Source organism: Protopterus annectens, chromosome 2.part1 (genome assembly GCF_019279795.1).
Source record: "Protopterus annectens isolate FY-2018-M chromosome 2.part1, PAN1.0, whole genome shotgun sequence".
Lineage (NCBI taxonomy): Eukaryota > Metazoa > Chordata > Ceratodontiformes > Protopteridae > Protopterus > Protopterus annectens.
Window position 1 is genome coordinate 1121426484 of NC_056729.1, and position 24901 is coordinate 1121451384.

The 24901-nt window shown below is 38.7% G+C and overlaps 1 protein-coding gene across 1 annotated transcript in view; it reads right to left on the reverse strand.

Annotated features, from left to right (window-relative positions):
• Positions 1-24901, reverse strand: part of LOC122794350 (macoilin-like) — a 990560-nt gene that overhangs the window by 682751 nt on the left and 282908 nt on the right. The window lies entirely within an intron of this gene.

Below are 24901 nucleotides of genomic sequence, written 5' to 3' on the forward strand. Positions count from 1 at the left end.
TAGAGGTAAAGCTCTCTCCAGTCGAGACTGAACTTGACAGTCAAGAGGAGAAGGTAAACACTTGCACCACACCACACTCATCACATAGTCTCAATAAATCTACACCACCAAAATCCACATATAGAAACAGAAAAACATTCCCGGAGGCTCTCAACAATAATCTGCTCAAGCAACAGAGACCTCCAAAGCAGAAATGCAAGCAACCTTCATCCCCCAACACAACCCAAATGACACACAGTCTGCAGACTCAGTGTGCCACTCAACCACAGCCAATAAGGCGAAACAACGTACCCAACACACTAGTCATAGGTGACTCTATAGTGAGACACACTGATGTCCCAATCACCAGGCTAAACAAGGAGAAGGTTACTGTCAGCTGCCTGTCAGTTGCCAGGATCCGCCACATAACCCACGCACTCAGGGCACTCCACAACAAGTACAGATATGACTGTGTCATTGTCCATGTTGGTGTGAACGACCTGAGATGTATCTCCCTGGACTACATGAAAAGAGACATGGAAGAGCTCTCTGATCTTGTAACCCAGGCAGGTATGACCCTAGCCCTGAGTAGCATTCTGCCATCACCCAGAATGATGCCGCAGTACAAGGACAAAATGACTGACTTCAACAATTGGCTAAGCTTCTGGTGCCATTCTAAAGGGATCCAGTATCTGTCTGCCTGGGATGACATGGTCGACAGACCATGATGCTTTCCCAGAGATGGCCTGCACCTGTCATCCCTGGGATTCCGGATACTGGCTAAGGTTCTTGCTGCCCCTATAGTGCCTTTTTTAGGCAAGGTTCAAATGACAAATTCACCATCATAACAGGAACAGGCAAGCAAAAACTGACGGTGATGCTACTCAATGCTAGAAGTCTAAATCTCAAAATGCACTCACTCGAGGCACTCCTTAAAATGGAGAACATCGATATCTGTGCAGTGACTGAGACCTGGTTCAAGGCTCCAGAGAGCACCCCTGCACTACCAGGCTATAACTCATACCACACTTTTCGGCCGTGTAACCTGGACCGGAACACCAAAGGAGGAGGTGTGTCCATATTCATTAAGGATATCCACACCTACAGGCTAGTTGTTCAGCATAATGCAGCCGAGGTTATCCAAGTGCAACTAACTCTGGACAAAACTGCAATCCAAATTGTAGCTTGCTACAGATCACCCACCATGCCCAAGAATTCCCACTCCACTTTTCTCGATGTACTGGAAAATATTAGGGTTCAACCAAACACCCTAATAATGGTTGATTTCAACTACCCCACTATTAACTGGGTAAACTACTCATGTACCAACTCCTTTACTCAACGCTTTCTGGAATTCATAAACTCCAATGCCCTGAATCAACTTATCCACACCCCCACCAGGGGCAACACTATCCTAGATCTAGTCATTACCAACATGAGTGACCGGTGTTCCACACCTGAAGTCAATGCCTCATTGGTCTGATCCGATCATAAGCTAATAACCCTAGATATCCACATCCTGCCCCCACTCCCCATTAAGGAAACCATGGAAAAAAATTTCTCCAAAGCCAACTTCATGCTTCTTAAGATAGAAGTGGTGAACTTCATGACACCCATGCAGATGGACAATACAGTTACGACTACTGAATCCTACACAATTGCACTTTATAAGCACTTACATGAGTGCATGGATCATGCTATCCCAAACAGAACCAAGACGCTATCCTCCAAAAAAAGGAAGCCAGTCTGGTGGTCCCCTGTCATAAACAAACTGTACAACAGAAGGAAGAAACTGTTGCAAAAGAGAGTAAAATCCCATGAGTGGAGGAGCTCCCTGGTCAGCCTCAGTAAGAAGCTGCGATCCTGATAAAATCCTCCAAAGCTAGTTACGAAAACAAAATCGTCACTGATTCTAAAGACAACCACAAAGCATTCTACAGCTATGTCAAGAATCTCAATGGCAACACTCAGATCTGCTCTGAGTTACAGCACAATGACACTAAATATACAGAACCAACTGATATTGACAACATTCTGGCCGATAGGTTCAGTGCTAACTTTACCACCCTCTCACCCCCTAAAGAGCCCATCTCTATACCGGAAGAATGCAAAGTTCCTGTAATCACGGCTGCACAGGTAGAAACCACGCTCTCCAAAACCCAAAACACAGCATCCATGGGACCAGCTAACATCCCAGGCTGCGTTTTACATGAACTACAGAATGAACTGGCACCCCACCTAAGTACCATGTTCAATCATAGCCTCACCTCAGGCTTTGTGCCTGCTGAATAGCGCACAGCGACGGCTATCCCACTCCACAAGGGGGAAGCCACCACGGACCCCGGGAACTACCGCTCCATTAGCCTGACGAGCCTGGTCTGCAAGGCCATGGAATGTATCATCATGGAACTTATAAACAAAGACATTGGTAATCTCCAAACTCTGGACCACACCCAGTTCGGGTTTGTAAAAGCCAGATCATGTCTCCTAAACCTGATAGACTTCTTTGAAGCAGTCACCAAAGCCGTAGACAAGGGTAAGGTGGTTCACACAGCCTATCTAGATCTTGCCAAGGTTTTCAACACCATCCCCTACTCTGGAATTATAGATAAACACACTAAACTAGGTATAAATCCCTATGTCACAAGATGAGTTGCCAACTGGCTAACTGACAGAACCCACACTGTGAAAGTAGCAGACTCCAAATCCGACTTCAGACCAGTGACAAATGGAGTAACACAGGGTTCAGTCCTGGGTCCTCTCCTGTTTGGTATCTACTTCTCTAAAGTACAGGCTAACACAGAAGGTCTTTGGCTAACAAAGTTTGCAGATGACTGCAAACTAGGAGCCATAATCGAAACTCCTAATGATGTGGACATCCTACAAAAGGGCCTCACTGAGACAGATGCCTGGTGTCAAAGCCATGGCCTCAAGCTCAATGCCAAAAAAGTGCATTGTCATCCCCTTTGGTTAAAACTCTGTACCCATGAACTACAACACAGGTGGTAGTATACTTAACACAGAAAGTGTGACAAGAGACCTTGGGACACAGGTGGACAGTAGTCTCTCCTTTGATAATCACATTGCCACAGTAGTCAGGAAATCCTTCTACGTGGCACACCTCATCACAAAAAGTTTCTAATCCAGAAAAAAAGAGGTCATTGTTCCCCTCTACTCATCAGTCATTAGACCCATTATAGAGTACAATGCCCCTTTTGGTATGTACCTCACAAGACATCTACAACAAATGAAAAGGCCGCAGAAATACCTCACAAAGAGGATTACCGGCCTCAACCAGATGCCCTACGCAGACAGTCGCAAAAAACTCCAGCTTTACTCCGTCGCATATCGCCTACTTAGAGGTGATCTCTACCTAACATACAAAGCTATGTCAAACCCAGAGCTGTTGGACATACTCCATTTAAAGCAATCCCAATCTCTCCGAGCTACACACTCTAGGGACCTAAACCTTGTCACCACAATAAACAGAACATCCCGGAGAGATAGATTCCTGTCCCAGAGACTTCCCATACTCTGGAATAAACTACCTATTTATATCAAACAAAGCTCCTCATTAGCACTCTTCAAGAAAAATCTTGATGATTGGATGAGAAATAGGAAATTCACCCCGGGGAACACCTCTGTGGCTCTGCTCGACAGTGGCACAGGAAAATAATTTTCTTGGGTGACAAAAGCCAGGGTACCTTTTTGGCTGGGCTTGTATAGGCCGCAGGGCCGATAGCCTAGTACCTACCTATGAACCTATGAACAAGAGTCATACATAACTAGGTAATGTAAAATACAGGTATGCAATGACCCACATGTGTTTTATAAGATGTTAACAAACTAGGATCAATATACTTTTCTGGACATTGCTGTCATTCAGAATGATGGTTAATTAATAGGTGTAATAAAGCTTTACAATCACCTTGTCAGAAAGTATAACTCACTATGGTCTGATAGCTAGCTACTTTTACAATAGTTATAGTGTCACACTGAGGTCTAGAGACTGCATATAATCCTGTTTATTATTGTGAAGGGTTACACATTCATTATCTTTATGGTTTCATTAATTACAGTGAAGACGTATATATGCAGAGAAAGTCAACATTTACATTCAGGCATGTAGTACTGTTTTACTGTCCTCTAGGTCTGTTAGCCACAAGTGTGCAGGCCTTGTTCACTTTGTGCCATGTGAGCCAGGGCCATGGTACAATCTTGAGCTCCATCATCTGAGATGAACTGGTTAAAGACTTAAGAAGAAATGACACCACATTCAGCTGTTGAGGGCAGGCCTGTATGTGATAAACATTATTCATTTTTTCAGTCTATGGTAAAGTGAAAGAAGTCTGGTTACTTATCACATGAATGTTCAGTGGCAGAGAATATAGCACTCCTCCAGGTATTATATAGAATTTATATACCACCTGCATTTGCCATCAGGAGATATTTTGTCTGCTAAAGAATGAGAACATGTTGCTAGATATTTCATTTCCAAGCCTGCTTTCATCGGGTCTAGTGTTGGCTCTGGTATGCTCATAGAGGCTTGCAGTAGCTATCCTCAGAGGAATAAGTCTTGCTTATGTTCTGTGTTTGAATTATTCAGCTATGATTATTTCATTACACTGGTCTCCAGTATGTGCTTGTCCATCTATGGGCTGGATTCATGCACTGTCAGACTGTGTAAATCCTACCCTAGGTGTTCCTGGAGCAGTTTTTCATCAAATTGCCACCCTATCCCTTTAGACTGAAGTTTCTTCTTTAAATCTAAAAAAGGCTTATGGTACTCCCATTCACAAGAAGCTGGTGTCGGATGATTCTAACTTGGGTAACTTCAAACATGTTTCCAACCTGAGGGTTGTCTGTGCAACTGGAGTCCAGTTTGAATGTTAATGGCCTCTGTGACCCATTCATATCCAGATTTTTGTCTAGGCATAGGGATTGGTTTTGTTGGGAGTATTTGATAAACTTCTTGCAGCAGGAAATCAGTGATGTTACTCCATCCTGTTCCTCTTAGATCTGTCCTTTGCATTATTTATAGTAGTGACAAGCTGGAGTTTGTTTCTAAGATGTGGAACCTTGGGTGTGATTATTGACAATTGATATACCATCAAGGATGAGGTCTCAGCTATCATCAAATACTCCTTACCATCTTAGTAATATCTTATTTATTAAGCATCTTATTAATTCTGATGACTTACACCCATATTTATGCATGTCTTAGTCACAATGTCAAAACTACTGCAGTGCCCTTTACCTGTGGCTGTAAGGAGAATGTAGAGTCACAATAGTGGGCATTTGCTAGAAGCCTCATGAATACACCAATGAATACCAACAACCTGTGCATACCTCTGCTACCTGGCCAACTTTGGAGGTGTCTAGATATCACCATTTTGCATTGGTGTTTTACAAGTAGTACTAGTTACCTACTCAGTCTTGCATTGCCTTCAAAACTGTTGCCCTGTTAATTTTAGCCCTTCAGAATTTTGTCCCCTTTATCTTAAAAAAAATCCCAACTGGTACAGGCCTGCTTGCACTCTGTTTGTCTAAACACATTTTGCACTTCAGGAGCTGCAGTCTCTGGAATCTCCTTCTACAGTAGCATTAGATGATCCCATTGCTTGATGGCTTCCAACATTCATTCAAAACTTACCTATCTGAACTGGTACATGACTTTTAGTTTTAGTTTTTTTTATTCCCTCTTTTATTTGTTTATTTGCTTATTTCATTTTAATTGTGCTTAGTTATAAGCATTTAAGTAATCTTGAACCTGAAGTTACAGATTGTTATATTGTGTCAGTGTCCCATTGGTAAAGACCATGGGTTATTCAGAAACTGTGCATAATACCACACAAAATAGATAATAGCACTATGAATGGTAAAGTGCAGTGACAGGGTGATTCAGAGACACAAGTAGTGCAAGTGCATTACAGGACAAATATTATGGGTACTCATATTACATAAATGTCTGCATACTGGCATGCAAATGAGTACCATCATGCTAATGAGACTCATATGTAAATGACAAAAACAAACATGGCAGAGCAATTCAATGACATATACATTTGTGGTGAAGAGCTGTGGCAGCCATCTGTTTTGTACACCAGGATTTCTTGTTGCACAGGTGCTTCGCTCATGTTACTGTGGTCACCACAGCAGCAGCTGAGAGCAATTATTACTGGCTGTTTTTGGAGATAATACCCAAGATGGTACTCACTGTTAATGCATGTGTGTCTGAACTCCTGAAGGCACACTTCTCTTGACTGAATACATCTGGTAGTGGTACTGCTAGTATACTGCAGTATTGCACCTAAGTCCTGCCCTAATTTTTTGTGGTGTGTGCCACCTACACAGTATGGTAGTACAGAAGCAGCTACAGCATGGACCAGGAACATTGCAATATTGATTACCAGATGTAATGCAGCAACAGATGAGAAGTTAGGTACTGAATCGTTGAAAGAACTAGCTGGAGTGTCATCCCATGCAAGGCAAAGCTGGGAACAATATATATCGGCTATGTGTTCTGACAAGAGCAACACAGAAGAAAACTGATGCAAGCATCAGTACACTCAGGCTGTGGATTATAGTGCATTAACTGGCCACATTGTACATCAAACATTACATGAGGGGGAGGTGTGCAGCAATTTGGGAACATGTATGGGAATTCCACTGTGACTCCCCATGTTGTCAGCCAGTAGATGGACAGTGTCCTTGACACTGAGGATAGCCATTGTTAGGAACGGCATTCCAATGGATAACAGGAGACAGGGATATTATGGAACCTCAGATACCAGAGCAGCCAGCCTGGTCAGGCATCCCTACAGTGGAGCTGAATGAGCACTGTGGGGCCCCAGCTGTAAGACTTACCAACTTCAGTTGTGATGATATCCATGGCTAAGGGTGACAGTGATAGAGTTTCTAAAACAGGGTGCGTCAACTGTATAAGCCTGGCCTCTGACTATCCTTCATGAATTCAGACCATTGCATGGCTAAGGTCAGTGGGGAATGTAGAGGCACAATGGCGGGCATTTGCTAGAAGCCTCATGAATGCACCAATGAATGCCATTTGAGCTATCAATGCACTCAGCAAACATGTTTTCCAGGTCCCTAAATGAAATGTCATTCTGCATGCACTGCAGGTTGGCCTTCATTTCTTGCTTTTTGTCACATAGACCATGCAACACACTCACCCTTTTTCCTATACTGTAAGTAATGGCTCTCTTTGCCTGGATCACTTGCCTGCACATATGATTGATGCAAAGTGTGATACCCAGGTCAGGGAAGGACCATGAGTCATGCGGATGACAAGCACCAATACGCCTCTCCCCTATGATGTGTGTGCACACATTGAAGGCAGTAGAGCTGTTTCTGTCTCCTCCATTTGATGGCCACATCTTTGCCTGCCATTTTGCTGTGATCGTTCCCACCCTGACTCAATAGGTATGTTAACACTGCCCATCTTCTTGTAGCAATGGGCTGATAAACTTATATCCTGTGCTTCTCACATCCCTCTTTACACATGCTCATGCCTTGAACTATGTACAGGAGTCATTATTTTTTTCTGTAGCATGTCCCAAAGTCTGGGCACATAGGACGCAATATGCCCACATACTGGGGCATTAATCTGTCTTGCTCTTGTGCTATGTTCTTTTTCATGGTGAACCACACAAGCTGGTCTGTAAACCATCATACCCTTGTTCTCTGTTCTGAGCCATAATGATCCCCCATATGGACTGCAACCTGTCATGCCGTTGTGCTATATTGTTTGTCATGGTGTCTCTCTCCAAAATGGATAGTAACCTGTCATGTCCTTGCTTACTCACCCAATCTATTGTTTTTTATCTGTGCCTGTTGTTGCTAAGCACCATGGGTACTCAGTTCAGTACACAGGTACACTACCAGTTGTGTTATGTTCTTCAATTATGCTGATATCGCTGTATAAATCTCTACACCTGGAGGCTTGGAATTCCTAAGGGGTATACCCTTAGGAGGAAACCTCCTAAAAATAAGAATGCATACTCACAGCAAAAAACTTCTTTCCTGTAAGGAAAGCATTTCTTTTAGGTGCCATTGTTTTCTCCTGTCTAACCATGGCACCTCTGTATACATTACGTTTCACAGTGTGCATGGGATTAAGATAAATGAAGAATAGACAGGAGAATGAGCATGTCAATGCATATATCAGAGACCTAAGATGACCAACAGCAGTGTATTTCAATTCTAAATGAGTTCACTGAGATTAGTGCAACCATCTTCCTGTCTTTCCGGAATGCTGTATTGCCATGTGTATCACATTTGTTAAACAGAGTAGAAGAGTGATACCACTAAAAGCACAATGTTTAGGTACAGCTGTTTATCTGATGCTCACATTGTGGTAGAGTTGGCAAAGGTGAAAATTCTGCAACATCTGATCGTCACAGATGCATCTTGGCCAACAATTTTAATAATTACACATTGTGCTTTTACTGGAGTAACTGTTCTGTTCAGAGACTGTGCTACACTAGGAAACACTGGATTTGGGAAAGTGATGAAGCTAAGTAGTACTGTTCTTAGAGAGCTGACATAAATTTCTTTCTGCCTATCTGCAATGGGAAATGAGCCTATTAGTCAGGTTCAGTGCTAGTCTAGTAGTCCTAGAATTTTAACATAGAAGGTTTTGTGTGCGTGTGCACGTGTGTGTGTGTGTGTGTGTGTGTGTGTGTGTGTGTGTGTGTGTGTGTGTGTGTGTGTGTGTGTGCGCGCACGTGTGCACACGCAAGTGTTGGTGAGTTTCTGTGTGCTGGGTATACGATATAAAATTTCTGTTAAATTATGTACTTGTTATATTTTGGATGTGAAATACATCCTTCTGCAACAGTTATATATCCGTAATATCTAAAATAAGGAGATTGATTACATTAGGGCACACCATTGTAGATCGTACTATTGTAGGCAATACCGGCTTGATTGACATCCCAGTGGGGTTGTCAGTAAAGCATGACAGCTGCCTTAGGAAGGTCAACCCATTCTACACAAAGGAGGAAGAGGATAAAGGACCAAAATCTGGGATGATTTTTAGATATACCTCCAATTCAATAAATAAGTTAAAAGAACAGCAGTTTTTTGTAACATTACCATGTACTTTATGAACAGTAACAAGTATGAAACTTCAATGTCTGTCATTACTGACGGACTGACTGCAGTCCTCCAAGATTTACTGCAGACTCCAGAAAAATCTTTGAACACAGAGAAACATGAAGCAAAACCTGGGACAGTTAAGAGATGCAGTTCTTATTCTACCATCTCCTCAAATTCACTTAAATTAATAGAACAGTTTGCTTCACACAAACATGCAATATGAAGAATGATCAAACTCTAATGTCTGACACATTACTGACTGACTACATTCCTCAGTGATAAACCAGAAGAAAATAAAAAAAAATCTTTTGAGAGACATGGTGAAAACAAGACAAAACCTGGGACAATTGAGAGATGAATGCCTTCCTGTTGTTATCTCCTCACATTCAGTTAACTCTAACAGAAGAACACGTCACAAATGATCATGCACTTTCTGAACAATTACAAAATGGTGAAAATACAATGTTCAGCACGTTACTGACTGACTGCAGTCCTCTGTAATTTACCAGAAAATCCAAAACTCTTATGAGGGACACAGCAAAAATGATTCAAAACCAATGAGAGTTGAGTGGTATAACTACTGTAGGGAAGAAAGAAAGAAAGAAATGCTCTGAATACAGTGTCCATTAAGTCGGCAGCAATTTAAGTGCATCTATGCAGCCGCATCTTAGTCTGTATCACACCAGGGGCAGCACCTATTCCTGCACAACCTAATGTGTCCTAATGCAAATAATCACCCATAATAAAATAAATGTTCACTAATACCCTCCAGGATGCAAGTTACAGGGAATTTAACTATGAATGGAATTCAGTGAGGTATAATATGATAGATACTTCACTATGGCTAGGATTGAGAAAGATTGTTGGCACAGTTATGGCTAGCTTACCACTGTTACTTTGTTTGCTGAGGCTAAATGCTCAATAAGAATGAATAGACTGGGTAATCAGTATGAGGAGGTGAGCTTATTAAATATCCATCTTGAGGCTGCAACACTGTCTGAGGCAACAGCATAGGTATGTATGTGTGGCCACAGGAAAATACAAGCTGAAGCAGTGCTCATTCATTGTGCATGCACCTCTCCCTGATCTCATGCAAATGTAGTAGCAAGAAGGGGAAGTGATCTAGAAGCCTTAAAGGGCCAAGATTCATGCACTCTTATCTATTTTTGACCAAATTAAAGGGTGGAAATTAGAATGTAGGAAAGTAATGAAAAGAGGGGAGTAAGCACACATTACCTAACAAATGAGTAGGATGAAAGTGGGGTAGATTTTATTTGTGGGTCAGATGAAGAGAAGGTATGCTGGGGAATGTAGAAAGGGAAGTGAGAGGTAGATAAGAGTGTTAGTGTAAGTAGCAGGGGTACACAAACCAACAACACAGAAGACACACAAGACTGACAGGAGAGGTGCTGACAGATTCAGGGGGAGTGAGCACAATGGAGATGGAGACATCAAGCAAACAAAGGGAAGACAATGGAGATAAGGCAGATTACAGAACAAACAAGGACCACAGTGATGTGGGTGTTTCTGATGGTGGTAACATTGATACCTGTGAGGGTCCGACAGGCCTTGCTAGAAGGATGGATGCAGGTCTACATGTTGCTGCATACAACTGTAAAATAAATGACCTGACAATATCTCCGGCTGTGTTCTACATGAACTACAGAGTGAACTGGCACGTCACCAGTGTGCCCTGTTCAATCACAGCCTCACCTCAGGCTTTGTCCCTACTGAATGGGGCACTGCTACAGTCATCCTTCTCCACAAAGGAGGAGTGACTACAGACCCTGGGAACTATCGCCCCATTAGCCTGACAAGTCTGATATGCAAAGCTATGGAACACATCATCATGGACCTAATAAACAAAGATATAGGGAACCTCCAAACTCTGGATCCCACACAGTTTGGTTTTGTGTAGGGTCGATCATGCCTGCTCAACCTGGTCAACTTCTTTGAGTCAGTCACCAGAGCTGTGGATGAAGGCAAGGTAGTTCATACAGCCTACCTTGGTCTGACCAAGGCCTTTGATACCATTCCCCACTCAGAGAAACTCACTAAGCTAGGCATCAACCCCTATATCACTAGGTGGGTTGCAAACTGGCTCACAGATAGAACCCACAGTGTGAAAGTAGCTGACTCCAAGTCAGACTGTCGACCAGTCACAAGTGGAGTCTCACAGGGTTCGGTCCTGGGTCCTCTCCTGTTTGGTATCTACTTCTCTGAAGTTCAGGCCAACACGAAGGGACTCCGGCTGACAAAGTTCGCAGACGATTGCAAGTTGGGAGCCATAATTAACTCCCCAAGTGAAATCCTACAGAAAGACCTCACTGAGACCAATGACTGGTGTCACAACCATGGGCTTAAGCTCAATGCCAAAAATTGTGTCGTCATCCCCTTTGGAAAAAACCCAGTTCCCATGAATTACCACGTCGATGGTAGTCCACTGAACACAGAAGGTGTCATAAGAGATCTGGGAACACAGACTGACAGCAACCTCTCTTTTGACCACCACATTGCCACTGTGGTCAGAAAATCCTTCTATGTGGCACATCTCATTACTAAGGGTTTTGCATCCAGGAAGAAAGAGGTCATTGTCTCCCTCTAGGCCAATCATCGAGTACAATGCCCCATTTGGCATGTACCTCACTAGCCACCTACAACAACTGGAGAGGCCGCATAAATGCCTCACAAATTGGATCCTAGGCCTTAAACACTTGTCTTATATGGACAGACTCAAAAAACTCCACCTATTCTCTGTCTCATATCACCTACTTAGAGGCGATCTCTGCTTGACTTACAAAGCTATGTCTGACCCAGCTCCGTTGGAAGTGCTACATCTAAAGAAATCCCAATCCCTCTACACTACACACTCCAGAGACCTCAATCTCATTACCACAATCAACAGAACAAGCTAGAGGGACAGGTTCATAACCTAGAGACTGCCCATGCTATGGAATAGACTTCCCATACATGTCAAGCAGAGCACCTCACTGACTGTCTTCAAGAGAAATCTTGATGAGTGGATTGAAAATAGAAAATTCACCCCGGGGATCACTCCAGTGGCTCTACTTGACAGATGCACTGGGAACTAAGGTCGGGTGGCATGATGCCAGGGTAATCCTATGGGCTAGGCTTGTAAAGGCTCCAGGGCCATTAGCCTAGTACACACCTATGAACCTATGAAATGAAGAGAAACAAAATAATAAACAAAATAAATGTATTTGATAGAAAGGACAGTGAGAAAGAGGTTGACAGAGAAAGAGAGGTACAAATACAATGAAAAAATGCAGCTCATATATATCTCTACTCTGCTTATGTCACTTGTATTATACTTGAAGCAGCAACAAACACTCACCCTAAATTAGCAGTGATGGCATGATGCACAATGAAGGATGGAAATCAAACCCATAGCCACCATCACATGCATTCTAAAAGGCAAAGCTTCAGTGTGTGGTGCTACATGTACATGGCTAGTGAAATTTGCAGTCAAAAACACATTAATGGTGCATGTGAGGCAAGTGTATAAATTAAAAAAATGCAATTCAGACATGTTTCAATGATAATTTTAAAAAATGCTTATACTTACAATTACAATAAAACATCAAAATAAAATTACTAATGAAGACACAAGAGACAAACAAGGGGGAATCAAACCCACACATGTCATAGCACACACTATCCAGGAGGCAAAGCCTTACCATGTTTAGTTACTTGTACAATCTGGCTGGAGGCTGTTAATGTCACTGAGAAAAAGGGTACTAATGGCAGAAGGACTGTATACGGAAAGGCATACTGTGGCAAGACTGTTGCATTGGGGATTATGCAAACATTACATTGAGGAAGCTGAAAAACACTGTAAACATGAGCCACAAAGCATCATAGAAAATGATGAAGCTTAAATCACATGGAATCATCCATTACCAACAATTCAAAAAATAGATGTGAGAAAACCAGATATATTAGTCCATGAAAAGAATACACCCAGTGACTACAGTGTCTTACGTGCAGAGGGACACAAAGTCATAAAATACCAGGATTTGCAGGCAGAAACTAGGGCAATGTGGAAGAAGGATACCCAGTAAGTTCCAGTAATAGTAGGAGCAATAGGTTTTATAAAAAAGAATTTATAACTGTACTTATAATTGTTACAGATACGTGTAACTCCATAAGAATTGCTGAAGGAGTCATTACTCGACATATTGCAGATGCTGCATAAACTTTAATCATACTTTGACTTAATCGGGTCCATTCCTTTCATGGTATTAGAAACCCAAAAGACTTGGAGCAATTAAAAAAGAAAGAGGGTCCGTCTCATTTCCATTAGAAATTATATCACAATAGACTACCAAGCGGAGACTGCACTAACAGGTATCCTCACATGTAGTCTAAAAAGTAAAGCTTAACATGTTGAGCTGCTCGTACAATCCCACAAAAGCATGCATGCAGACACACAGTAAAATCATCAAACATCTATGCTACTACCTTTAAACTATGGAACTTCAAACAGAACGGTTAATACTGTAAAAAACTGTATTGTGTCAGACTCCAGATATACTACTTGAAAAGATTGTTAAAATTTAAACCTGTACTGTATAAAGCAGGTGTATTCACCTGGTGCTCTCTAAGATGTTTTAGCCCCCTCTTGTACAGCTGTGTATTCCCTGCAACAGCTTCAGGGTCTATGGAAAGAGAAACAGGAGTGTGTAAGATAACTGGCTGGCACACACTGACAGACTGTATTTGTAGGTAAGAGAAGGATTATTATAGTATATAGGTGGTGGTCGAGCTCTAACCTTGGCATCCCATTAGCCAAGAAAGTCAGGATGGCACTGTCTCATGTCATGTAGTGATGGTGACACTGTTCTCATGAGTACGGGATCCCAGTGGCATGTGTCCCTCCATGTCCCAAGCTATTTCAGACCTCAGTCTTGTACTGATAAGCTTCATATCACTCCTGCAACAGTATCTGGCTGTAATATTTGTGGAGGAAATAAAGGAAGATGTTAGATTCTTCTGTCTACCACCTCTGTATCCTAAATGGAGCACTCCTTTCACCCTCTGCATATCTGATTTTTCACTAAGAAGTAGCAGAGGAAAATCAGAGATACTTCACACCCACACTTGTACTTTGGTGTGCCAAATGGAGTGCAACACAACTGCATGACTCTGGGCAGGAAAGCATAATATGTGTACTGTATCACAATGTTTCAAATTTGCATTGTAAAGTCTGATATATGACAGCCCTGTATCTGACTATAACACAGATGAAAACAAGATAAGAAATGGAGAAGTTGAAGAAACAGAAACTGAAGTTATGGATTATATATGAAGTGAAGGATTTAGTACAGAAAATCCAATTCAGGTAAAGTCACATAATGATGGAACAATGAGTCCCCAAATTAAGGAGAAAAAGGTGGAACAGGAAGCATCTGATCACTTGCTATGTCGTGATGCTCTGGAGCCTTCCGCAGGAAACCAGTACAAAAGTTCAGTTGGAGTTGCACAGCAAGGGAAGGAGCAGAAATCAGTGTCAACTCTAAAGCAGGCAATGCCATGGAGTGATGGGCCAATTAGTTCCCATACAGAGGCCAGTGGATGATACACGAAGCATAACAGTGACTCCAATTCCATGATGTCAGATGTGGAAGTACAGATATTACTTCAAAACCAAGGTTCAAACCATGCCTGTGCAGTGCTGTCTGCAAGTGCTTAAGTGTGTGCACAATACTGTGTTCAACTTAGCACAGCATTTGGCAAGTTTTCATAACCTACAAATTGAGCAATTCAGAAACATTAATGAATTGGGAACAAAGATGGCTGCCGTTCTATAAGCACTGCAGTACTTCAGCTCTTCAAATACCTGAGAAAAAAATCAACCCTGTGGAGTTATAGTAAACAAACTAATTGGCAGTTATTACTAATTGACCAGAAGTCACTTTTGGTTCTGAGAAAGAAAAATCAAAAAAAAAATACTTGGTAATAGCAGGATTGGATCTGATTGTCAGGTTGACTCTGAACAGAGCACCAAACAAAGGACTGATTGATCTCACTTTTGTAACTTTTTCTTTGGGAAATAAATCTTCAGAATTTGAAATGTCAAAGGAGGACAAAATATGGAAACTACAACTTCCAAAACCAAGCTGTCAGCTTTGCAATCACCGAGAAAAGAATCTTTAATCAAGAGACAGAAAACTATCAAACAGCAAGAGACTGTAAAAACAGGGCCATCAACAAAATCTGATCAACAGGTCACAATGGAAGAAATCAAATCAGCATACCTATACAGGATGCCTTAAAAGAGCTAACATCTCAAACACTTTCATTTAGTGACACGTGAATCGTCTCAGAAAGAATGGAGAAAGCAGAAACTAGAATTGCTACCAATGAAGACAATATATTAATGCTCACTAAAAGAACAGAGACACATGGAACTGACATTCAAATGATGCAAAATAAAATTCTCTTAGCAAGATCAAGATCAGGCATATAATCATTAGAGGGATCCCAGAATCTATTAATGAGCTTCAAATATACCCAGACCTGTTTATGTTAAAATATTGAACTACAAGAATGTGGAGCAAAACTGTTAACTATTAAAAAAAATCTGGGTCTATAATGTGGCAAAAAAATATAATTTCTCTATAGATTTACCAACACAACAACAAAAATAATAATCTAGACAAAATGCTGGCTCCATATTGTGTTCTCGATTGGACAAAATATCAAATTTCAAATGAAAAATCCCACAACCTAATTTTTACTGTGGATGGTATTAAATACACAAGGAGTAAGTAAAAGAAAGAAGAGCTAGATTTGAAGACTTTAGTGATTCCCATCTTCAGAAATGTGAACAGTCTATTTTACTTTCTGCAGCACCAGAGAAACGATGTTTCATTTATGACAATCTGAGGCTTTTGAAAATCTGTCTGTTCTGTTTCTTGGTAGTATCTGTTTCTTTCTATTTCTCTTCTTATCTTTATTTGTTCCAGTTGGATTGAACTGCCTTTACAGTTTAAATAGCTGCAGTGAGAAAAAAGAAGAGAAGAAAGGTAAAGTAAAAATAAAACTTGTTTGGACTTTTTGCAGGAAAGACTGTGTAAGATAGTGTGTGTGCAAAGTATTTAAACGCTGAAAAAAAAGTTGTGTAAATGCAAGGAGATATGTGTTGTGGCAGAATAAGGTACTTGTGGCAGAATATATATTTGTTTTTTTTTTTATATATTTTTCCTCTTATTTCCCTTTGGCTTTTTTTCCTTACTCCCTGTGGTATTATTCTGATAAGGTGGTAAAAAATGTATAGTTGGATCAGATTTAAAATTGAAATGATATAAACAATAAAAGAACATAAAAGAAAGTTATTTTTGTGCATAAATTAAAGGCATTTTTCTTATTTCTTTTTCTTTTTTGTTCTCCTTTATGCTTTTTTTCTTTGTTTTAACCCTTGGTTCCTCTATTCACATATGGTTACAAATGAAACATCTTTATAGTTTTATTTTTGAACATTTGAGGCTTTATTTATTAATATGTTAGTTTTTAAGTTGTGTATATTTTTACAAAGCAGATTAAAGTAGTTAGATCATTTTATTCATTAAAAGTAGATTGTTGGGAGGGGAAAACAACCTATTCCGCTTTGGAAATGTTCAAATATTATTTTGTATACTCTATGTCAAATAATTATGTTATTATCTATCATTAAATTAAAGCTGAAGTTGAATAGCGCACATTAGAACTTGTGAAACAATTAGTTTATTTTGTATATCCCTAAATATGTACAGAGCTGTAGTTACCTATAAGTAGTGTTAGAGGTACAATGTCAGAAGAAGGCTTTGTTATAGGAATAGTTGTTGTAGGTTTTGCATGGGTTTCATTGTTAAATAATAGAATTAGTAGGATTAGTTACTCAGATGGTTTCCAGTAATGTAAAAACTTATGTTCATCCTGGTCCAGAGGAATAGGTTAGCACTGGGTAGGGTTTCCAGTAATGTTTTGTTTCCATGAACCTGGTATGGATAGCCAATCCTATTTGTTTCTAAGGGAATTGATGAGATGTTAGATATCGAAGTTATATTTAATGTGGAACGCTAAAGATGGGATATTAGAATTTGGGAATGTCAAAGGATCAATACATGGAAAAAGAGCTGAATGTGTGGAAAGGAGAAATCATCAGCATGTTGTAAGTTTCCATTTTTAACGATATGAAATCATCAGTGTTGTAGTCAGGGAACAAGAAGAAATGGGTTAAGAAGATTATCAGAGCGGTCAAAGATAAATAAATAGTGCAGGGAAGAAGATTGGGACGGCGGAAGATCACTTTCGCGTGTATTAGGGCAGGGATTTAGATGGTGGGGTAGATGGTGTTTGGTCCCTACATCCAAATGTTACATAAACCAGTACCATTATGTGTATATGCCCCTAATGTTAATCAGCATCATCTCATAGCTTCATACTATTATATTTTACAGTCCCTAATGTTAATCAGTATAGTGTTAATCATAACTGAACCTTTATTCAAGATCCATAATTAGATTATAGTATAGCTTCTTCAGCTGCTCACAAACAGGCAATGGTAGCATTAGACAAGTTGAGTGCTTCTTCAATTCTCTATGACCCTTTTAACACATACACTCCCCAAGGGAAAATGGATGGTTATCATTATTCCTTTAAACACATACACTGGTCGAAAGAGAATTTCTTTTTTTTAGGTGTTATTCTCAGCTGACCCTAGTGTGCAGAATTGTCAATCAACTCTTTCACCATTCAAAGAATCAGGTAACCTTAAACAGACCCTAGTATACTAAGAGGTTTCGAGACAATAATCTAGACCCATTAACCTATTAATTTCAAATCCAAGAAGATATATTATGATAAGTCAAGGTTTCGAGGGTAACCCATCTAAATAATATTTCCCAAAATAGACACCCAATAGATATAGAATGGTATAAACTAAACGAGCAAAGATATAATAATATACAAAAGCCATATTATAAAAAAAATTAAGAATGGGCTATCAGTTGGATTAGGAAACTAAATACAAATTACACAACCAAGAGCAAATGAGGGAGGAATAATGAAAGACTCCTAACTGAGCTTCTAAAGATGTCAAAAGAACTTATTTTTTTACTTCATAAAGAATTTTGTACTTTTACAGACAAAGACTGAGCTATAAATATGCAACCATATTCAAACCCTACTTCCAATTAAAGCTCAGATTATTAACCAGGATAAAATCAACACGATAATTTCACTGAAATTTTATCCATAACAATAGATACATATACTGACAAGGCGGATGATTATAACAACCTTTTAAAAAATACTGAAATAGATTTATGGTGAGAAGTAGACGCCTTGCAGATATAGACAGAAAGATTTTTAGCCAGAATCACTTTCCCAGATATTGACAAGGAATTTCATAGAGATTTAATCATAAAGACACAGCGCTGAGGAGGTGTCCCAAACAATTAAGAAACTGGAATAATCACTTTCCCCCAGGCCCAGATGGTTTGACCTCGAATTCTACAAATCTTTAAAGTTGAGAGACAGTATATTGTCACAGACTTTCTCTTATATCACTCTTGATAGAATTAATGATCCTCATTTTTTTTAACAGGATTTTAATTGATATTAAAAGAGAAAGGTGATTCCAGACTCCTGATAAACTCAATTAATTATCACTTTTTTAATGGACATTAGGTAATCATGACAGCAAGGACAGCTTAGATATTCTGGAAAAAATAATAAACCCACAATATCCCACAATTTTGAATATGGATATGAAAATAACCACGGATAATACCTCCTTAGGGTTCCATAACCTTAACTTCTAATACTAAAAATAATATCCTGAATTTGTATGCCCTAATCATATTGGGCTCAGAAAGCATTTGATAGGGTTAATTGGATTATTTTGATATATACATTACCTTTTATTAATATAATTTGGGATGCCTATTCAATGTTAAGGAGGGTATATAGAAATTGCATACACAAATTCTATTTATAAATCACTTCTAATTGAAGTTTCTACACAAATGTCATAAATGGTACCTGACATAGCTGCCATTTAAAATTTATAAATCAATTTCTTTATTGGAGCCTTATAAAATACACCTTGCTAAAACCTGTTTATAATTCTCCTGTACTGTATGGGAATAAAGGTTAGGATGGCTGCCTATGCACTTGATTTTAAACAAATATTGTACCAATCAAATTGTACTGAAAAAATATTAGCTGCAATAGAAATCTCTTGAGAGAATTTCCAAAATCTAAAGCTAAATTTAAAAAACATATAAAATATTCCATTAAAGACACCCAACAAAAAATTAATGCTACCATTAATAAAGACAAGTAAATTTAAAAGAAAAGATAAAATATCTAAAGATTCATTTCAAACTAAGAAATAGAGATTTTTTATAATGTAAGACAATCAAGAAAAGATAAACATGATTCTTGGAAAGATGAGTAGATTGAAGTAGATTCTGATGGCAAGATAAGCTATCATAAGAAGATCAATTAAAGTAGAATGTTATATATTTTTAGTAGATTGCACAACCTAGAATAGATTGAAAACATTCTTCAAAAGAATTCATATAAGATTAGAATGATATCTTTTTTTACCTGCACAAGACGAATTTCATATGAAAATCATTAAAAAAAAAAATTTAGGGGGCTGGAATTACTTCGATTCAAAATGTACTATTTGAGAACTTCAGAAAAATAGGATTTTAAAGAAAATAAGGGTCAACTAATGTGATAATAGAAAATGCCACAGGATCTGGGTGCTCTTAACGCCTCGAGTACATAATGAAGTGGAAATGGTAAAAACAAACTCTCCTTTAAATAATTGAAAGTGAGTAAAATGAAGTACCGGAGCACATCAAAAGTTATGTTTAAATAATGGGAACTCTTTCGCCTCCTTAAACCCCAAAAAATATAAAGTGGTTTTCCAAACGCTTCATAGGAACTCCACCCTACTAAAATATATGATGGTTTGGCAATTCTAATATAATTCCCCAACCTCATGGAGTTAACTAATAATCCATTTATATCCTTTCTTCCCCTACCCAGTACAGGATTTTTTAAAAGGTGTTAAACTCCTATTTCATTTGGAGTACTCAAGAAAGCTAAATTTAAAATTATAATTTATTTTAACAACTTTGAAATGAAAGTAAAGATTTTAAAAATTTCTAGTATCTAACTATTTCTGTTGCAGGATAGAAAAATATATAAAGATTTGTATTAAGCAAATCTCTATAGCTTGGGAAGTATAGGAAAAATATTAATTATCGAAAGTATAAAGGAGAAAAGAGTAATTCTATATCTAATAACAGTTTATTGGAGGCAAGAAATTGAAATTTATAAGTCCTGTGATCTTTTATGAATTGCATTTTACATACTGATTATATTTTAACAATAAATCCTTCATACTTTGCCCTAATTTCTTGTAACAACACATTCTTATGTATACTTCATGGCCATATGCCCACATTTTTTGATCAGACAGTAGATTCATTTACATGTTCAGACACATAAGTTTCTTCATAAATTGGAATCTGTTAAAATTGGTAGTTACATTAAATGGGTTACCAAAATTCAACACTCTAAAATGAGTTTATGATTCTTCATATTGAATCTAAATAAATCAAAAAGCGATTGTAATTATGAGTATTTGCCTATTAATGAAATTATATATAGCCACAAATTGGTTGAACCCAGCCCAGACATCGTGGGAAAATTTCAGATTGTTGGCAATAAAACACATCTTAAGCATAAACTGTTAATTAGTGATCACAAGAAAATATCAACAACATAAAAATCTGGGAGCAAATTTTTAATATTATTTTGGCTTAAGAGGTTACTATCCACTTTTTCTGAACCAGAATATAGTCTAAATCAACCTTAGATTAGATAGAAAATGTACAGAAAAGACAGATTGTTGGCTTGGATTTGTTAATGTTGGATTTTTTTTTTTTATTATTTTCCTTTTGATTGTGAGTGCTGTACCTTTGATCAATACATGAGGTTGATATATATGTGAAATTAACCAATGGAAGCATTTTGTATATATTGTATATAATGTGTGAATTTGTAATATGGTTGTGAAAAATAATAAAAAATGATTATTGAAAAAAAAAAAAGAAACATTAATGAATTGAAGAATCTATTTGAATCCGTGAATTTATATTCAGCCTATATGACACTCCAGCCCATTCACCTTAACCCTAATATCAAGTTAAATAATAGGATGATTAACCTAGATCCTTATCCATTGTTGAAGAATAAATCTCTAGTAGATTTTCTACCATTTAAAAATGTCTCAGTAGCCCCCATGAGGAGCAAATTAAATCTCCACCCCAAATATACAGTTATTTTAAGACAATTAAGAGAGGTATGTCGTAAGTTCTGGGATGGTCTTAATATTTCAGACGCGGATATATCTACATGTAGAACCATATGGGAGTTGTTTCAACGAAAAAAAAATGATCTCGAATGTATATAAAGTTATTATCTCGATTAAATGCAACAAAGAATGTATACATTCTAGCTACTGGATGCAGCAGGACTCTATGATTACAACTAATAAAATTGCTCAAGCTATTCAGAAATTCTCCAAATATATACCCCTTCAAAAATTGAGATACACACAACTTATGATATTAAATAATGCTTATTATACACCTCAAGTGCTAAGTAAGTTGTACCACGAAATTCCAACGAACTGCCAATTTTGTCCTTCCCAAGTAACAGATATCATTCATATATTTTGGAGCTGTAAATGCTCATACAAGCTCTGGTGTGCTTTAAGGGTTATGTTAGAAAAGATGGGATACGAGAAAACAACTTTATCATGGAAATTTACTCTCCTACATATTCCTCCTCCAGAAATTAGCATAAATCAAATACACGTTCTTATTCCCTTATTTATGTTACTAAAATACTACATCACTTTAAATTAGAAAAATAGGATAGCACTGACATGGGAAGGGTTTAGACAAGTAGCTAGAAAACAATTATATGCACACAAATATTTATGGTATTCCATGAAGCAGCAGCCGGTACAGAAGGAGTTTTGGAAATTTTTAATGGACTATATTTTGACATGATATTGTTGACAATGTATAAGCTTACTACACCAGGATATGGATGAGATTTGTATATAGTTTTTATTAGTGTATAGTATGTTTATATGTTCAATTTATATTTGATGTATTTGTATGTTATTTCTGGAATTTTTAAAACTAATAAAAAGATTAAAAAAAAAAAATTAATGAATTGAGCTCTTATTTGCAATAATTACCACATCCATAAAGTGTGGGTAGGTCCCTGAGTACCATTGGTCTACAGAAGAATTCCAACTGCGGCAGTGTCAAAACCCACAACAGGTGAATGTGACAGGAAATGCTTAAAGGAACTGAATCTCAGCTTCGATAAGTTAATTGCTACTTTTCAACTTCACTTCTTCAAGTAAAGTTGTTGTTGTTAAATGTTGCTGTACTTAAGTACATGATGAATTAGCTTGGACAACACTTGTATGGGTTGTTAAAGAGATGTATTGAGAAGGGTATGGCAACGGGTAAGGCAATTGTTGTACTAAAGAATTCTTAAGCTTGGTGGAAAAGACACCCATTAGCAAATACTAGGAGCACATGTGAACACATTCAAGCTAGCATCGTGCTATCACTTTGGGTAAAACCAGTTGCTTGTTCTATAGCCTTTACATGCACCACATGTGCAAAACTCTTTTTAACAAGGAGAGGAAACTGTCATGTCACATTGCAGAATTACAGTACTAGGTGGGACATTTGCTCACTAATGGTATGTGCCTGACATTAGGCAAATTGTCTGAATAGACAAACATGAATGTGAGACATACTAGAGCATGGTACATGGGTAAGGAGGAGATCAACATTACAGGTTTATAGGTATAGACTTGGCTAACAAGCACCAGGGCCTTTATAAGCCTATCTGGGGGGATGTTAGTTTAGGAAAAGTTGCTGCCTGCCTGTGTTAGAGACATAGAGGTCAAACTCAGGGTAAATTTCTGATATGCTGTCCAATGGTCAAGGTTACACTTAAATGGGGTTAGAGATGGACTCTGCTTCACATGGATAGGGAGCCTGTTTCAGAGCATAGTGATCCTCTGAGATACACATCTGTCTCACAAACATGTATTACTTATGTCACAAGCAAAATTTAAATCCTTGGATTTAGTGGTTCTCATGCTGTTTGTTTTGTGGATGTGCAAAAGATCCACTGTAGTTGGATATGGGAATTCTTTGTATGCCAGGCATAATTTGCCTCTCAGTAACCAGGAGACTGAGTATAATGACAGGGCTTTAAGGTGATCAACACAGGATGTGTTTATACCCTGGATTCTCCTGATAAGTCACCTTTGTGGACATTCCAACTGTTGCATATATCTGGTTAGGAACATGCCGAAGAGGGCATTATTCTCAATGGTGGGTCTAACAAGGGCTGAATAAAATGGCACTATGACTTCCTTGGACCTGTATGCCATCTCCTTACTTATAAGTTGGGGAAATACAATGATTTTCTTACTACCTTGGCCACATGTTGGTCAAAGGCCAGATTACTGTCTGCATATGTTCCCAGATCTCTGACTACTGAGTCAACTCTTAGGGGTGTTGTATCGATGGAGTAATTACACTGGGTGGCCATTTTTCCAAAAGGCAGTATAATACATTTCTTGGTATTGCTTTTTAATCTGTGACTTAGGCATCAGTAATTTGTCTGTGTTAGACCTTCTTGTAAAATGTTTGTGTCATGTGGGAATCTATGATAGCTCCCAATTTGCAGTCATTTGCAAATTTGGTCAGCTAAAGGCCATTGAAATTAGCCTTTACCTCTGAGAAATAGATGCCAAGTAGGAGTAGTCTCAGCATGGAGCCCTGATGTACCCTCCTGGTGACTGGTCTGTTGGTGGAGGTCATCTCTCAAATCCTGACTTCCTGGGTCCTGTCTGTGAGCCAGCTGGCAAAGCAGTAAGTAATGTAGAGGTTTATGCCCATTTCACTGAGTTTGTCAACTATACCAGGTGGGCTATTGCACTGAACACCTTAGCTTGGTCCAGGTAAGGGGTATACACTTTTTTCTCCCTCATCTATTGTCTTGGTGACCTTCTCAAAGAAATTTACCAGGTTTTAGTAGCCATGGGTTTCCCTTGACAAAGCCAGACTGGGTTAGGTCCAATGTCTGAAGGTTGCCTTTGTTTTTGTTGACCAATTTCATGATCATTTGTTCCATGGCTTTGTGTATTATCGTCACACTAATGAGACTGTAGTTTCTGGTGGTGGTGTACCCTTATAAAGTGGGATAACCATTGCAGTCCTCCAATCTCATGGTACAAACCCACTTTTGAAGATATAGGTCATATATCAAGCTACTTAGGAGGCATCCCAAGACATTACCAGAACCCACTGAAGTTTTTTTGCTTTAGTGAGCACCGCTAGGCATTTCTCCCTGCTTATAGGAGGGGAGTAGGCTTGTAGGTATTTCACAGAGGAAGGCAGAGGGGTAGTGGGGATGTGAAGTTTCAGATGAATTTTTCAGCCAGTAGATTTGTTATGTCGATCTGCTCAGCAACAGTGGAACCAGTGACCACCAGTACAGCACATTGCTGTATTATGCCTCTGAGGTTATGGACATAGCTACAGAAGGCCTTGTGTTTGTCTTTAGCCTGTGAGACTATCTTGACCTTATAAGTGGTCTTGTTGAACTTAATTAGTTCTCTTACCTTTCTGTTTAGTTTAATTAGAGAGATCTTATCATTATGGGAGTTGCTTTT